The sequence below is a fragment of the Stigmatopora nigra genome, chromosome 3 (genome assembly GCF_051989575.1).
Source record: "Stigmatopora nigra isolate UIUO_SnigA chromosome 3, RoL_Snig_1.1, whole genome shotgun sequence".
NCBI classification, from domain to species: domain Eukaryota; kingdom Metazoa; phylum Chordata; class Actinopteri; order Syngnathiformes; family Syngnathidae; genus Stigmatopora; species Stigmatopora nigra.
Window position 1 is genome coordinate 7,446,676 of NC_135510.1, and position 18,027 is coordinate 7,464,702.

Below are 18,027 nucleotides of genomic sequence, written 5' to 3' on the forward strand. Positions count from 1 at the left end.
TATAGCTAATTACACTTGGATATATAGTAATAAGGATAGAGAGCAGAGAGAGAGAATGAGTCCACAAAGTAGTTTCACACTCTGCTGCTATGAACTTACAGGGAGCAGACGTTATGATTCCTGGCCTATCGTTGTAATCAGTGCTCCGTCACAAAATGAACAGTGTCAGGCCACGCCAAGTCCACTAAGGGCTGAAGCTCTAAAACATTAGCCAGCTGTTTTCTTTCACTTATTCTTCCACAAAAGGAGGATGAGAGCCTGTTGCAGGGTGCAGGTCGACCCTTGTTGAGTGAACTTGGCGTGGCTTAGTTGTGTGTCTTGTTTCATCCGACAAAACGACGTCCTGCCACACTAGAAGCGAGTGTCGAATGCTGTCGTACCTGCCGTTGAGCGGGAATGCCCGGAATGCTCGGGAATTTAACTCCACATGTCCCATTAGGTCAACCCTCTCCAGAGGGACTCTGATGGGGAGCAATGGGAGGGAGGCGGTAAAGTGACAGTTCAGTAACACTCACCAGAGACCACCGTCCCCTCGCTGCAGAGTGGCATCGCCCACCCTCAATGCCAGAAGCAGAGTTTATTTTTTTTAGCTCCGGCTTTCCCTGCGAGAGGACCACCGAGAGAGAGAGGTCTCGCCACCGTGATGCTAAAGCTTCCCTGCCGTTTGATGGGAAGATTTTTATTAGATGCGGAACAAAAAAAATATTGAATAATGTTACAGTATTGGTGGACAGACTGCTGTTCCGCCAGTTTAGTTTTTTTTATACAAAATGCCCTGGATTCATGGCAAAGCGAAGTTGTGTTTTCAAGAGAGAATGTTGGTGACATTCACTTAAACCACAAATGAAGACCATCGGAATTCAGTTGCAGCATTTATTTGTCTTTAAGTGCATGTGCTGAAAACTGTAATGGCAAAAAATAAACTAATTTCCTTTGACGCAGAGTGATTACCAACACAAAGTGTATATTCAAGCTTCGATAGGTTGGCTTCATGTGAACGGGCGTTTTGTTTCTCTTATAAACAACTGCAAACTGGAAGTTGATCTGCGACATTACTTTCTTATCAATACACAATCCTGAAACTCAAAACCTCATTTCATATCCCCGTATGTATGCCGTGTTGCAGTACTATGATATAATATTCGTGCCGTGTTGCAGTACTATGACTATAATATTCCCAAATTCCCACATTCTAAAATGTCAATTGCTTAAAAGACAAAAATCATCCAAACAAAAGCTTGCAACTCAAAACACAAAGCAATGCCGAAATGTTGCATGGTTGGCCTGACCAGTCAGTCAGCCAGTATGTCAACTCATCTTAGTGGTTCATTTCAGCCTCTCTGAATAAATAAAAAGAAGCCAGTGAAATATGTGTAACTGAGTCACTGATTGCAGCATGTGTGTAAAAGTGTTTCTCATCTCCGAGGATATCTCCATCCGAAATCAGATCCAATCTTCCTCCCCGGCAATTAAAACACACACCACTAATAACCCACATCTGTTCTACATCATATTTATTTTACAAGGAGGAAGTCAGTACCACTTGGTTTGGCGTGCTCAGTGTTGTGCTTTTCGGGCCAGGCTTTGGCGATAGCAGATTTTTTTTAATACGATTTTGATAAATGAATCTTGTTTGTGACAATTAATCTTATAAAAAAAAAAATCAACTTTAGGAGTAGATTCACATAATTGCTGGGAAGTTTCCTTTAAATGGATAGTTCAGAAACAAAGCAACGGTTGCAGTAAAATTCATTAAGAACATGATGGTTGTTTTTTGTATTTCAAAAAATGGTTCAAGTATGAACAATCATGATACAATTAGGATTTTTTTTCTCTTTTAAGATTATTTTAAATCCCAGGGACAATGTTTAGCGCCTTTCAATTGACTTCCAATTGTAGCATTATTGTTGTTCACAAGTATTTTACGATGGGCAATACAAAAATATATATACAAAATGTTTTAAGCAAAATAAAAAAGAATAATTAATTGATGGATCGATTTTTTTGGAAACAAAACGGTAATAAATGAAAAAGTACTATTGATTGAGCTGTTTTTGCAAAGCGTAGACAGTTAGCATTCATGGGTGCTGAAAAAAGATAAGAATTACAGCTCAACACTTCCCCTCAAATTTTGTACGTTTCAAGATAGCATGATGGACAATTTTTGGAGCTAATAAAACTGAGTCCAAGGAAAACAACCCTAAAACACTTTGATATTCCAGTAAAATGTCTAAAACACAGGTGCATAATCAAGCTGATGCAGGGTGGGAGTGAGACATTGGTGTTAAACGCCAACGATTACACCACTGTTTTCCCCACTGCCAACAGTTAGTTACACAATGTTCCTCACATATCAGTGAATTATACATGTTTTCCACTTGGCTCCCATTGGAATTAGCAGGATTCTTCTTTTTTCCCCCCCAAAGTTCTCTAACCTATCCCCCAGATTCTTCAGAAAGAGTAACAGAAATGTCCATTCGTTTTAAAAACAAATAAATTAAATACAAGACATTTCACAAGGTATGCAAGGTAGTTACTTAGGTGAGTTTGGATGACCAGTAGAAGGATTGCACAAGAAAAAAATCTAATTTAAACAACTGAGCTCCATGTACCTTGGTGGATGGCTGGCAGGTACCTGGCGAGGTTTGGATAGAAATATGGAAAACAAGATTTTTAATTTTGCTCTCAGAATGGAAAGAATTCCCTTCACTGACGGATATAAAATTTCTATCCTGTTTTTCTCCAAGTTAGGAGAAGTAATGTGAATTAATGATATAATCTTTGGATGATGAGACGACATTGCAAAGACTACCAATCGTGTTCAATTTGAATCAATTGAAGGGCTTTTGATCGAGGATATTAAATACACACAACAAAACTAGTGGCATTTCACTGATTTCATCCTTATGTTGCTATCAGAGAGCATTCATTCAATTTCCACTCCACTTAGGCACTCAAGGGTCGCGGGAGGTGCTGCAGCTTATCCCAGCCAACTCTGGGCAATCATAGACATTTGAATCAAAACCACTTTTTCACAAAACGGCAAACAAAAAAAGATTGATCAATACTTTGCATTATCATCAATTCCAAATGTGACCTAATTGTTTCTTAACCAATCCATCAATCGATCTCAATCTATGTACACTACAAAAACTCTTGCTCACCACAGTGGTTGAACCAAACAACCAAGCAATTCACTTTGGCAGTAGCATACATTCCACTGAGTCCCATTGGATCTTTTATTGACCTTCTTTTGACCTCTTCACCTCCAGTCTTTTTCTAATCTGCGGAGTCAGCAACATATGTGGCCACAAAGATGTCCAGTCAATGTGAAAAGCCACACTGACCATATTAAAGCATAGTCTGTGCACACACACACATTGGACCTGGCATTACCCATGTTAAAAAATAAACACTCCCTTGCTCGTCTGAGGGACACGCTAAGCACCGATCCAGAAATCGGCCTCCCCCTACGGGGCAGTTGCCGCGTGCAGGCCGGGTCCAGCCTTTCCTGTCTAGACCTGGGGAGATGGGGTTAATAAAAAGCTAAACGCTGTCTGAACGTGGACCGCGGCGTCTTTCGTCGACTCCTTCCTTCTTAGGCGTACCGTCACCCCCTCGTAACGCACCTTGCTTTCTTTTATTTGCCACCCGAACCTCTTCCAATTCTTCCCACCCACATCTCGTTTGCCCGCGCTCACGCGGTCTCTTTTCCATGAAGCAGCATCATTTACGAGTAAATGGTGGTCAAGGGTTGAGCGCCATGGCTGGTCCAACTCTGTAAATATAGTGGAGCCCAAGCCAGGGGAGGAAAATGTGTGAGTGAACTGAAAAAGCCACGGAATCATTTCTGCTAAGGAGAGCACCTGGACGACATGAATCATTGAATCACATAAACAGCAGCTTCACAATGCACGCGCACTGTAATAATGTGTGGCGGCACATGCACAACACTCCTGACATCATTTTGTGGCCTCAATTATTGTGCAAAGGGCGAGAAGTTAAAGCCATGCCCACACCAGAGATGGATGGTAAGTCTAACATGATTACAAGTCCTGGGATGCATCACTTTTTATACACACAAATTATACTTTAAAACACAAATGAATATGCAATAAATATGACTCAAAGTTGAACTGGAATCAACTGGAAAAATGGTATCATTGTCCAAAGAATCAATATCATATCAATCGTCATAATTTGATTTATAATAAGAAGTGACTACAGTTCTAATTTCCTTGATATGGATTTATATGTTAGTTTTTTTAATTTGCTTTTGATTGGCCAAAATGTTGAAATGGCTCTTGATATATTAAACAGACAGAAAAGAAGGCAGTATGTATTTTTGAGAAAAAAAAAGTAAATCTATTTTTTTTTTTTAGAATAACTGAACTTGCTGTGTAAAATAATATAACGCGTTTGGTGCTTGAGGTCAAACCCTCGGCTCACTCTAAGTGACAAAGGATGAAGTACGGCAAATTTAACAACTTTGTTATGGACACCATTCCATATAGGCTCTTAGACGCCAAAGTCATTTATGCTCCGAAAGCCCTTTAAATTAGCGTTACTGCATTTGGCTCTGCATTTATTTATCTGTGTGAGACCAAGATTGGTCCATGGATCACCCTCACTGTCACTTTAGCCCCAGTTCAGCTGGCTAATGCATAAACACGCGTTGTCACACGTCGGCCCATCAGGCAAAGCTCTCCAGGCCCTCCAGCGGAGGGGGCCGTTGATCCAACAACGCTACCCAGGTCGGACTGCGTACTTTGTCAGGTAAACAGGAGTTCACGGACAGCCAGGGCGCTGACAGTGACCGTGTTTTATAGCCGCGTGGCTGGGCTGGGATAAACACTTTTACTATGAGAGGCTAGGCTTATGTGTGTGTGTGTGCGTACAACCAAAAAGAAAGACGTATTATCTGTTTAAACTCCCTCACTGCTGCTTGGCCACACAGCAGACCTGCTGCTTATTTCACTTTAGCTTACACAATCTGACCTTCTTTTCGTATCTGCAATACTTAACATTTTTTAGACCTTTTCATTCCTGCAACAAGTGTCTGTGCTCTAGTGCCATTGCTCTGTTATTGTTTTAAGCTGTTTGAATTTATATCCAGCAAAACGATAGCCCGCAACGCTACGCCAGAATGGTTCTGCTGTATTTCAGTCAGAGTCCTAGTGATGCTCAAAAAAATACCATTTATGGTTCATATCCTTCTGGGGTATGAACCTGCTCACAAGGGTTTTTCACTGCCGCCAATAAAATTCATCCAATACGTCAAATGTATTTGCAGGATAGAACTCGAAGACATTTCTTCAAAAACAGTCGTACATGGTATATATATGTATGAATAAAATGCAGAATCACAACATATGTTACTTCAAAACTACTAGAAATCTACATCAGACATTCTTCCCTTATGCACTCACGGCTGACGAGCGCTCCAAAAGTGTCCAAAGATATCAAATTCTAACATAAAAAGGATGCAAGGGTTTGACATTGGGTCTATGGCCCGATATCAGGAAATTTCCCTTAGAGAAAAAAAATATTTGGCATTGTACTGCATCTCCTTAATTTAGAAAGACATATTTCTCATTCTTTTCATGTTTTCCTCAAACATGTATCATGAACTTTGAAACAAATCATTGAAACCACTAAACAAGGTATTTCCAGAATGCTAGCAGTGAAAAAACAAAAAAATAAAATTAAAAATTAAAATCACACCAAATCATCAAGGTAAGCAAGAGCCTGAACCATAAGGGTCTCTGTGAGTGACTGGTAACATTTCATACCAATTCCTTAAATTCTGTACATTGCTGGGCCGTAAATATTCTATCCATCCATCTCCATTGTTTGCTTACACACGCATGACCTATGAGACGACAATATAACCACCACCGTGTCCAAAAGCCAAGACCACAACGGACTGGGACATGTTTTTTTTTTCTCCCCCAAAGTTCCTTAAATTGAAACGGGCACAACATCACTGGGTGGCATGGAACTCTAGCAAAGCTTGTTATTACTGGGAGGCTTTTAAATTCCCATAGTCAAGCAGGCGTCACACAATGCGTGGAGAAACATTTTTGTGCAACCCTTGATGATAAATATACTATTTGATGGAGCCTTTTGAGGAGTTTGAGCAGTTATTGTTATTTTTTTTTAATTCCAGTTAGCTCAAAGCTAAACTTGAGCTGAACCACTGACCTTTACTTTGTGGGCGGTGCCGCAGTCTGCTCATTTGTGCTGTAGAAGCAAGCAGCTGGAGTGTCTTCACTGCCAGGACATTAGTGGACTGTAAATCCAGCTGGGTCCATGTCAGAATGTAGGCTCCTCCTGCTGCAGGGCACGCCTCACACATCCATGAGCAGTCACTGAAAAAGGATCAGGATTCAGATTAGTTTGAGGTCATTCATCTCAATACAATGCATTGGCTCTTTGTAGGAGAATCTTTGTTGACATTTTTTTGGCGCATGCTCAGTTGGATGCCATCGCACGTCATTATATATTCTCTCAACTTTTTCATGAAAGTGGTGAGCTTTTCAGGAACCTTTATCCTGGTAAATTGAAACGTGATTTGAAGTTATTAGGGAAAACCTATCATTTTTCACATTTGGAACAAGCAAGCATATATATTCTGCAACCTGTGTGGCTCGGAGGCCCAAAATGTAGCTGTCGAATCACACACTGACTAACCCTGAGAGTGTTTGGTCATTAGAGCGTCATCTACACAAATCAAACCAATATGTGGACGCTATGATTATAGAGTCAAATGTATTGCAGCAGCTTTCAATCAGAAATCAAAGATTGGAACACAGAGTGGGAGTTATTGAGAAGCAAAGAACTCTTTTGCCAACATTTTGAGGGGAACTTCCAACTAAGTGCAAACCAGCTTCTTCCTTAATGTGGAAACTCAGTAGGCCAGAAAACTAGTATTATGACATTAAGGAGAACAAATTACACACCAGAAGTGTTTAAAAAATTAGTGGAATAAAAATATTAGTGAAAGAAGGCAGAAGTTTCTCTGCCCTTCAAAAACTTATTTGCCGCTTTCTCTTCATGAAAAGCAAAATATAAAGAAGTGATAGATGTGAAATCCATTTGAACAGGGATGTGCCGACGGGAAATAAAAGGTCAACAGGGATGTCTGCTTGCTGTGAAATGCTCAGGTCAGATCAGAAGATTTTACGACTCCCTTCGCCCAGGGGACAGCGCTGTACTGTGCAGGACAATAATCTAAATTGCAGGATCATAATTGAGATATGGTATCATGTATCTAAGCTTGAGCCAGTTGAAATGAAGGCTTAGAACGAGCAGGAAGTGGGTGATAGGAACAAATTGTTAAGGGGAAGGAAATGGTTTAAGTCCAGATAGCTCTTCTGACTCTGCTCTAATATGACATTTAGGTCAAGACACTTTCAAAGTTAACCAAAGTATACATGACTTAAAGAGAATGCCACCATTAGGCAGGATAAACTTAGGAGATATATAAATACACAGTAAAACTGCACAAACTAAACTTGGTTTACACAACTATAACTAGTGCTTTTCTGTTGTTACTGCTTTGATTTCATGGGTTTTTTTTGTATTTTTTTTTTTACAGAGAAGTGCACCATTTTGAAGTTTGATGTATTGGTAATGAATGGTAATTTGACTCGTACTACACCTTTCGAACTTCATGCTTGTGTTTTGAGACAATTTTGTCATTAACCTATGATGACACACCATCAGGAGCAATGTAAGGTTTAATATATTTCTCAAGGCTAATTTGACATTCACCAGGGTGGGGAATTGAACAAGCAACCTTTGGGTTCGGGGATGACTGCTTTACAGCTGACACGCACCATCTGAAGAGGGAAAAAAATGTCTACAGCCCTCGGTGTCCTCTACCAACTTGTCTAAATCTAATTGGAACATTTATAGGATCTCCAATGGGGGGATATTTAGCATATGTACACACACTGATACATACTTGGCCTGCATATACATAAATAAACAAAACCTAATCACGTACATTAGATACGAATGTGGAGCTGCTGGGTCAGTGTAACAGCGTAAGGTTTGCCACCCAGGTGTTCCAGGTTAACACCTGTGGCTGGCTTTTTGTCGTCAGCCACGGGCAAACGCAACCGCCCAGGAGAGTGACGTGATGGGAAAGCGTGGTGAGGTTTAACCGTGCATGCGGACATGCTCTGAGACTTGTGCAGGAAATTCGCACCAGCCCACGGCCTTTCTATTTCATGAGTGTCGGGAGTTGTTGGCCACACGCATCTTATCCAAACATCAGACTCCACTCCATAAGACAGCACACCTGGCACTTGAGAATCTCTTTTTCGAATTAGCCATTCTCGTCAGATGGAATCTATCCTGCCTTTTAGCATCAACAGGGTTCAATGTGGGTCACTGTCATGTGCTGATTTTCTGTTCATTAAAAAAAATAAAAAAACGTTGTATTAACCATGTTGGGGTTATTGTGAAGTGTCCGACTTGTGGGCTGTTAATACAAGATAGTTTGCTGTTGGAGTTCAAGCCAGGATTTCATTCTTTTTTTTTATTTCCACTGTAGTATGACAAAGTGGTGTGGAAATGACTGGTAAGAATGTCTAAATTCCACTTAAAATATCGGCTGTTCAGTTACCGTAAAGGGACATTTTGGTCCTGGTACAGTTCCGTCCATCAACTTTCTCTACTAATCTTGTTGAGAGTGAGAGGGAGCCTATCTGTAGTAAATTTCAATGTACAAATGGCAGATTGCGCACTTGACTGGTCCCCAATCACAGAGTTTACATGAAGAAAAACAATTAGACGCACCCTCTCATTGACAACTGATGATTTAAATAGCATGGTAGACAGTAAATTAATCACTAATGTTTTTTTAAATTCATTGTAAAAAAAAAAGTATAAGCACTAATCAGTGTGAATGATAGAATCCTACTCAATTGAAATTAGTACATGTCAGCTAATACCCTCTGAATAGAAAGTATGAAGGCGAAAGATGCCCAATTAAATTTTTTTTCGATAGCTGGCAATGATAGATTATATCGCAGTGCCAAAGAGGCGGCCAAAATATTTTGACTGGCATCTGCCAAAGAGTCAAGATGGATATCTAGTGTCATCACAGGCAGCCAATAATTTAAATGTAATAAAACTACCATGTTGCTAGTTTAACTACTATGTGTAGGTCAAGTTTAACACCAAGCGTGTTTTCAACAAGCAGAATGACTGCAGTCATGCTGGGACAATACGCTGGCAATAAAAATGTCAGTAGCATTCATGGGCCTCACAGGATTGCGACTGTTCCCACCACACTGGACGTTGATTTCGTCTGACATGAATATGAGCGTGTTTCTGTTCCTAATGGAGCGTGACAAGCAGCCTTCAGAGTCCAACAAACTAGCCACACATTTTCACTCACGGGCCACTCAACTGAAGCCTTTCCAGCCTTTCTCACATTGCCTCTCGTCACGTTTGGCCTTCTCGTCCACCCCTGGAACTTTCTCCTGCTCCGTGATAGAATTAGGGAGTCCTTGAACCATGGTGATCACACTTCCTGTTGCAATTACTAATAAGAAGCAGTGGATAGGCCGCACGACGAGGGAGGCCAAGCTTTGGTGACGAGCGCACTAGAAAAATTCACACAATCAGCCTACTGAGTGGTGGAATTTACCACTCCTGTTTTTCTTATTATGGATAACAAGAATGTTTGATTGTAAGAGTGCAAGTGTATGAAACACAGTGACAGAGACAAAGAATATAAATATTTTGGACTCTACTTTTCCAATGCATTTAATAACACAAAATGCAAAAATCATTGGTATTTTACTTATTGAGCAAATACTGGTCATCCACTGCCCAGGCTTTGTCAATAAATCCCGGTGTCAGACTTACGCAGAACGTCATTTTATCCAACTTCATGGTCTTCAGGACAATTTCAAGCATAAATACGCTGTTTATTTTTGCAATGGTCTGCGTTAAATCTAATTTCTGCAGGATGGGTGCTGGGAGAAGTCTGAATCCCCTGCAGCTTTGGTGGAGGAAGAGGAGATATGTGACCCCCAGAGGTCAGCGGTCCCCTCTCCTAGGTTACCGGGGCTCCTGCGCTAGGGCTGGGATGTGGTCAAAGGTCAGTCTGCTCGCTCATTCTAGCCTGCCCTGGCGCCTGCCGGCACAGCCCTCAATTTGTAAAGCGGTACAGGGTGACCCCAGAGGGCCTCTCCTGGTTTCCCTGGCCAAACACAGGTCTTAAACACTACCAGCCTCCCTCAAATTCCCCTCTTGCCTCGTCTCCCCCATCCCAAACTAGGACCTGAAGTCAAATACACACGCGCGCACACACATCTAGTACGTCCTCAATGAGAGGAATTACCCGGGGCAGGGACAGCGGAGGAGGGGGAGCGGCGGGTATGCCGCCATCTCCGCCTCATTACTCAGTGGATTTAAGTAGGATAATACGCACTGTGTGATGTGGCGCGCTTGGACGCTTAACTTCTTGACCTTCACTGTAAAAATGTAAATTAATAAATACAAGACTAGGCTGCAAATAGGAAGAAACTCAGAGTTCAAATTCTTAATGCAAAGATTGGAAGTGCTTCACTTTTTTGCCAATGGTTTTCACATCCAGACAACATTTGTGCACTTCCTACAATGTCATTTCTTCAAATATGTCCACTGTACAGATGTCTTTATATCAAAAAAATCCACGTGATGTATATTAAAACTTAAGTATTACTTATTTTTGATAATGATGGAAGCAAAAAAAATTGTGTGATTATCAAGCCTTTCTGTGACCCCAGTATTGTTGTGAAAGAAATGGGGAAACAAATTACAGTATTCCGACCTGGCAAACACTGAGGTTCAATGTGAGTATTTAGGAAAGGCGCAGAAGCCAAAAAAAGACAACTTCTCTGTTACTAGCATGCAAAGTTACTATAGATTTCAGCTCAATGACGATGACTCTTATGTGTCTCAGATATTGCACAGTCCCAAGGGTTATCGCCAACACAAGGCTTTTTGTAGTATTTATAACACTGTAGGGCTCTATTTTTGTTTCAAATTATTTTGTCTATTCAGTAGGAAAAGACAATTTTGTAATTTTGCTCTACACATCGAAAGAAGAAAATTTGAAGGCCCCCCCCCCGTTGCCTAGTTTGCCCTTGTTGAGCAATTACATGATGATCCTACTCAAACGAGACCAGGCCTCCGACAACAACATCTCAACATGGAGACCATATGCCAGGGTGTGGTCAACAGGAGATGAAAAGGAGGCTAAGATGGAACATGGCGGAGGGTCTTGAAGGTGTCTTAATCCACCCGCACCCAACCCAATGTCCCGTCATGTCCTCGACTCTGGGGGCTCTCCACGGGCTGCTGAGACTCTGAGCTGGGGTCTGATTCGGCCCAGCTGGAGGAAGCGGGCGATCAGAGTTCAGTTGGTGCAGACAGAAGTAAAGTAAACAGCCGTGGTCATTGGGCAGGCCGTTAGCAGGCCTCGGACAGATGAGCAGGGGGCCGGGAAGACCACACACATACTGGTGGAGGCGGACCACACAAGGGCCGAGGCTCAGGGGCCTACGCACGCTAACACACGCCCCATCAACAAGGCTCCCCTGTGGGCAAAAGCATGCTGCAGGTCAGGGCGGAGCATCGCCGGGTAGAATAGTAAAACAACAGACTGGTACGGAGATGGTCGCCTTTGTGGATGACGCACGAGTCGCCCAGTCATTCCCAGCGCAAAACTGACAGTTGTGGTGCAGTAATCAAATTCTTTAAGCCTGAAAAGATTCCAAAGTATGCTATTCGTCCACTGTCATACGGTCATAAATTTCACTCTTGACAGAGTCAGCTGGGACATTGCAAACTAAAATTACAAGTTGTGGCATATAGAAGCATATTTCAAAAATGCGTTTTATGCTTGTGGTTTGTACGGCAAAATACCCCGACTGGATATGCAGCCGCACTGAACAAGTTGAATTGTTGTTTAATCATTGCTCTTGGATAGAGTTGCTTTTCCCTAGAGATTTAAGCCATACAATCAAAATAATGGTGGAGCCGCTTGAAAACCTAAATGGAATTCTGGGGAATTATACACTTTTTAAATAAAATATCACTATGTTGAGTAAAGGTAATCAAAGGATGTGATTTATATAGTGTTTTTTAATTTTTGAATCAAACAACAACCCAAAAAAAGGGTTAAAGCTCGGCAAACTGTCAAAGCGGCTATTCCAACACATTTGCTGTCATTTGCTTCTTGTTGTCAAAGTACTTACTTGTTTAGCAAATTCAATGCAAATGATAGCAATAGAGCAACTTTATATTTTCTTACCCGGACTAAAATTAACAGGAAATTAGGTTTAGGCATAAATTAGATCATGGCATGCTGTTGCCAAGCAAATTATAGTTATTTTTTTCTAAATGAATAATTACATTTATAGTCAGAATTGAAAAGTAATTTTCAAAAAATTATTTCATGAGGTAAGATTAAAGGTTAATAAGCAAGAACAGTTACATTTATTTCTCTGGCATCAAAGTACTTCAAACTCTTTAAAATTATATCTAATAAATATAAAATATAAAAGGTGCAGGACATTTTGCTTGAAAGGAGTAAAATAAATGAAGTTCATGTAATATGTTTAAACATTTGATTTCCTATGTACGCAAATGACAAATTTTATGGGATGACCCTCAAAAAAAAAAAAGGAATAGTCACACGCAATTTTCAGACGTGAGCAAACTCACATTATAAAAACAATGAAATGTAACTAAATTATAATACAGTTCATCTCGGTTATACGAGTCTCAGTGGAACAATTTGACCCAGCAATACATTTCCATTATTTCCTATGGGAAGAAAATTCGGAAGTCCCGTGGTTTCGGAAGGGGTCGACGACTGTCTCGGACAGATCGCATTTCACCCCAGAGGTTTTACTGTATTACATTAAACATTGCCTTGTCCTAAAACATAAACTGAAATGAGATGGCAAACACATTAACACATTAAAAACTAAACAAAAATAAATGTAGCGCCCAAACACACGCTCTCCCTTTTTCTCTCTCCCTCGAATCATCCGTCTCTTGCTTTATCTGGACATTGTCAGAATGACCCATGGGAGAGGCAGCACGCGTGTGTATGTGCGTATGTGTGTGTGTGTGTGTGTTTGACATTCACATGGGTGGAGTGAGGAGTACGTAATGCTCTCAATCACAATTACTCCCTACTGCCACCAGTCAAGCCGCTACCCCACGTCCCATCAACACTGAACACCCAATTTCAGCACAGGGTCGGCATTTTCCCCCCTCACGACACAGTGCGAAGCAACCTGGTCTGGCTCCAGAGTCCGAGCACACCTTGGATGGGGACTTCGGGCAGCTGTCGGCACGGATCGGGCCGAGCCATGCCGGACAGCGCCATCTGCCCGCTTCCAACACACACCCTTTGGCCTATGAGCAACCTGCCTCCCTCCCCTTTCATCGCTTATCTCTACATTTAATACCACATTTGTGATAACGAATGACAGATAGCCGGGGCTGGATCTCTCCCCCGCTGGCCTTTATCTCATAATGGTACGGCCTGTATTCTTCCATCCAACACATGGCTCTGCAATCCATCCTGTGTCCTTGTCACAAGGTGGGCAGCTTACCTAGAATGTGTTTTTTTTTTTTTTCAGAAGATGAGCAATAAGTGCAAGATTCGGTGAAGTTTTGCATGCACTTTTAAATGCTACAGGCCTTTTTGTTCACAATAATAATCATTAAAATTGAACTGAGGTCGACGCTGACGTTGGCATAGTTGTAGCTTGAGAAAATTATCAAGAGTACAACAGAAGTGCATTTTTTGGGTTGGGGTCACACTTGGCAAGGACACAAGGAGGGTTCAGTGTCTGGGCAGGAGGTTGGGGGTCAGCAGGGGTACAAGTGGCTAAGAGAGGAGGTCATGGAGGAACATTTGAGGGGAAGGGCACCACTCTCCAAAGTCAGACGAAGTCAGGGTCAGGGTTTTGCCAAGTGTTTTGAAGCGTGCATTGTGGAAACAGCGATTTTCAGACGTATAGCTGAACGCTTGTTATCTTCTGCCAAGGAGTTGGTCAAGGTCACACAGAGAAGTGAAATATGGCTGTCAGGTACCAGGGAAGTCGAATGCAGGCTCCTTCCTGACTTGCCACAAGAGTGTCTGGGTCCCCGACGGGTGACAGGATGGGGGTCATGCCCTGTTCAGACTGAGGGGAGGTTCTCACGCATCAACGTATACTAACACACAACACACAGGGAAAAAAGCACTGTGTTCAAATGGAGTTGAAATACAATAGAAACTGTACTCATGACGACAAGACACGCTGCTACTGATTAAAAAATATATAATAAATGTAATAAATACACGACGGAGTCAATTTCCTAACTGTTGTGTATTTTTATAAAATTCATGTTGAATTGGCCTACTAATTACAGTTGGAGCAAAAGTTGCAATTTCATAGGTTTAATGCATCATTACCGGCTTTTACAAACAATCTATACTTAAACATTGATATATCAGGAATTGTTGTGATATGTTTTCAAATATATTTTTATTATTATTTGATGCCAGTGTGACTGGTTGTTTCTCACTCCAGCATGTGTGCGGTATTGGCTGAAGACCCGTCTGGAAGGAAAATCCATACCTATTGGTCAAAATCTGTCAAATCTAACCCTATGACACCCTAACAGGGATAAGCAGTAAAGAAAACGGATGACCGTAATTAACTTAACTCATTGCTTGCCATTAACAATAACAGACATCCAATTCATTTAAAACTGGGAGGACTGGATATTAAGGCTCATGTTTCAGTGCCCTTAACAGCATCAGATATCCAATCCATTTTGACTGTGAATGATCAGAGGCAAGAGTAAAACACCTTACGGATTTTAAAAAGAGTTCAATTAAAGATAAAGCAATTCAATTTAGGGTTTAAAAAAAGATACTCATGCCTTGCAACACAGAAGTCTTGGTTGAAATACTTAATGACACTCAATTCAATAGTGAAATGAGATTGAAGGACTTTGGCTCAGATTGTTCTATTGTTTAAATGGAACGGGAGATTGGAAACCAGTCCTTTATGAGACTTGCACGTAGGCCACTTCCCTTCCACCCAGACAGGTTCCTTTTAGGAAGAGCGACTGGCAGGGACAGACAGCCTGGATACGACTGGTTGATGTCAACAAAAATATCACCAACTACTACCTAGTTTGTACGTTTATAGAAAAACTGAAAATGTAAGCAGTTTCAATTTGCTGTGTCTACAAAACACATGGGAGTATTTAGTCTGAAATAATTATAAACAGCTTGATTATGGTTCTCTTTTTTTTAATACACATGGAAATAATATCTTAGTTTTATGTAACACGTAATTCATTGTTATTTAATGCATCCTGTATAAATTAGGGGAGAACCAGTACACACAAGATAACATCCCCTCATAAATATTAAATAAAAAATACTCCTGCTTTAATTTAAATGTTGGAGATGAATAAAGGTTGATTTACAGTGTGGAATTTGTGCAGACCTTGACTCTTAATTTTTTTTTTTTTTGTCTTTTTCTGTCTAGTGTAGTTAAGGTTTACCTACCATGAATTACACTGTTTTATATTTTATTTCTTAGATTTATTTGTACGAGGGGGAAAGCTTTAAAATCACATTATACTTATGACAATAAACACATTCAATTCAATTCAATTATTCATAAGATTTATGATATTTGGATTTTGTCCGTCTAGGCTTCCAAACTAATATTATAGAGTTGAGGAACATCAGTGGGCTTTCACTGTGGCTTCTATTTTCCATTTCTCAGTTAGTTTTGTTCACAACCAAGACGATTTGCACGGTTTATGACCAACACATGACGCATGAAACCATTACAGTCTGCGCTCAAAATAGCACCCACATAAGAGCTGTGACACATGTGCTGCTACAGAATAACAATAAAAAAAAAAATTGAATTACTACACATTTTTTAAAAATATTATTTTAACAAAAATACGCATTCTAAAATAGTTTGCTTTAAAGTATTCCAGTATTTAGTCATGTTCCAATTTTTAAACTGTATAATGTTATGTACATATTTTTTTCCCTTTTAGTAATAAAAATTAAAATCATTTTTGCATAGTTTGTGGGCCTACTACGTAATTAAAGTTGCTCAATTTGGTGTCAATGGACGAGCTAAATATTTTACAAGGGGATCATTGGGACCTACATTCTAGTCCTGCCTGTACACTTTTCCCATTAAAGAGAAATCCAATCACTACAATTTTAAAATCTACAATTCCACCTTTAATAACAACCAAAAATGTAGTCAAATACTGATGACCTAAATCATTTACCATTAATTTATTCACAGGAGAACAGTCATGAACGCACTAAAAGTCTTGCAAACAAATCCCTCTAGAGGGCGTTGACATCCTATAAGGTTCTTTGGGTTGGGCACTATTCCTAGTTGAAATAGAGTTTTTTAAAAACTATATTATCTGAATAATTTACCCAAAAAGATATGGTTACTTCCCAGCACAGACTTGGATTAACAAACAAAAACGCTTCTCTAATGAGGATCATGTCGGCCTGCTTATATCTCTCTCTACCTCTCTTTCTCTCTCACACGCACACACACACACACAAACGCACAGAGATTCAATGACCGGGTCATCATTCAGACACACTTTAACATGTCTGTTGGCCTTTCACATATTTTCACATATCTGCTGCACTAAATGGTCATAATTGATGCATCTGTCTGTCAGCTGGCAGCACATGATTGCGCTAAAACGGTCGTGTGAAGAGAAGAACGAGGGTGGGCAGACTCGCAGCGTCCTTATATCTAATGATTCGGGGTCCCGGGGTCCTGAGCTTTTTAGCTGTGTGGTCTCCAGCAGACACAGCAGACTCAGTGAAAGGCAGCCCCCCCTCTGGGACAGAAACAACATTCATTCTGCAGATCAAATGGCAGCATAACACTAGCGTCCACATCAGATCTCACCACGGTACAAAAGAGCTGTTATGTCACTCAATATCGGGCAGAAAAAGCTTTTACAAAACACACAAGGTCAGAATTACCCCAGCACGCCAACACCTTGGACAATATTGCACTTGTCCTGCTTGGGGCAAAACAATTGTGAGCTACCTTAAAAAGGAGCTTGAAAATTGCTGCCGTGTCCACATTTCTCCTTCATCTATTAATAGAAAGTGAAATGGAACACTGTGGAATCCAGAGATGGAATAAAAGCCAAGGGGATCTGAGTGATTGCTACTATAAAACGTCTCCCAGGCCTTGTAGAGCTGTAAAGGACCGACTAGAGATAGTGGGACAGGCCTGTTCTCAAGCAGCAAACATGCGCCTGGCTGCCTTCATCGTTGCTCTGTCTCGTCACTTTTTCCCCCCGTGTCGCCCTCGTTTTTCCCCATTTGCTCGCCCGTCCTTTTATTCGCTGTTCACATTTATTTATTTTTTTCCCTTTGTCCGACGTCTCGTTTAATGCTTTGCTTCGCTGTGGCTCTCCCGGCCAAAGAGGAACGCAGGAACGCCTTGACAGGGCTATTTAAGGATGTACAGGCAGTGTGTGCGCGTGGGTTTGTGCGTGGATGGTTACGGCTAAAGTCTGGGGAACAGTAACCAGAGTGTGTTGCCGGAAGGTGCCGGATGGGTTCACGGGGACTCCGGATTGTTCTGTGATCCGTCATGCAGTAGAGTTCAGAAACTCGTGCTGCCATTCACAAATCAACTTTATAGAGTTAGGAGTCACAAGTGCAAGTTGATGACCGGCAATTTCTTTTTCATGCAAGTAATATGTGTGGACATATTTAAGCTTTTCTGCATAGGCAAATTTTTCCTTACATTTTTGAAGTATGATTTCACACCTTAGTGCTGGGACAACCCAAACGGGAATTGTTCATTAGTGTAATTATATTTTTTCTAATCAACTCAATTGCATTCCAAGGTTGTCTTTTTCCTAATATTTAATTCATTAGCTTCAAAGCTGCTACTTGCCCCTTTAATTTGTTATAGCTGGCAT

The 18,027-nt window shown here is 40.9% G+C and overlaps 1 long non-coding RNA gene across 5 annotated transcripts in view; it reads right to left on the bottom strand.

The window, feature by feature from the left end:
- Nucleotides 1-18,027, bottom strand: part of LOC144194047 (uncharacterized) — a 66,138-nt gene that overhangs the window by 24,042 nt on the left and 24,069 nt on the right. For 3 of the 5 annotated variants that reach the window (XR_013325814.1, XR_013325816.1, XR_013325818.1), the window contains exon 3: nucleotides 6,205-6,371. This is a non-coding gene — a long non-coding RNA (uncharacterized LOC144194047). The other 2 variants (XR_013325815.1, XR_013325817.1) reach the window with 2 other exon arrangements.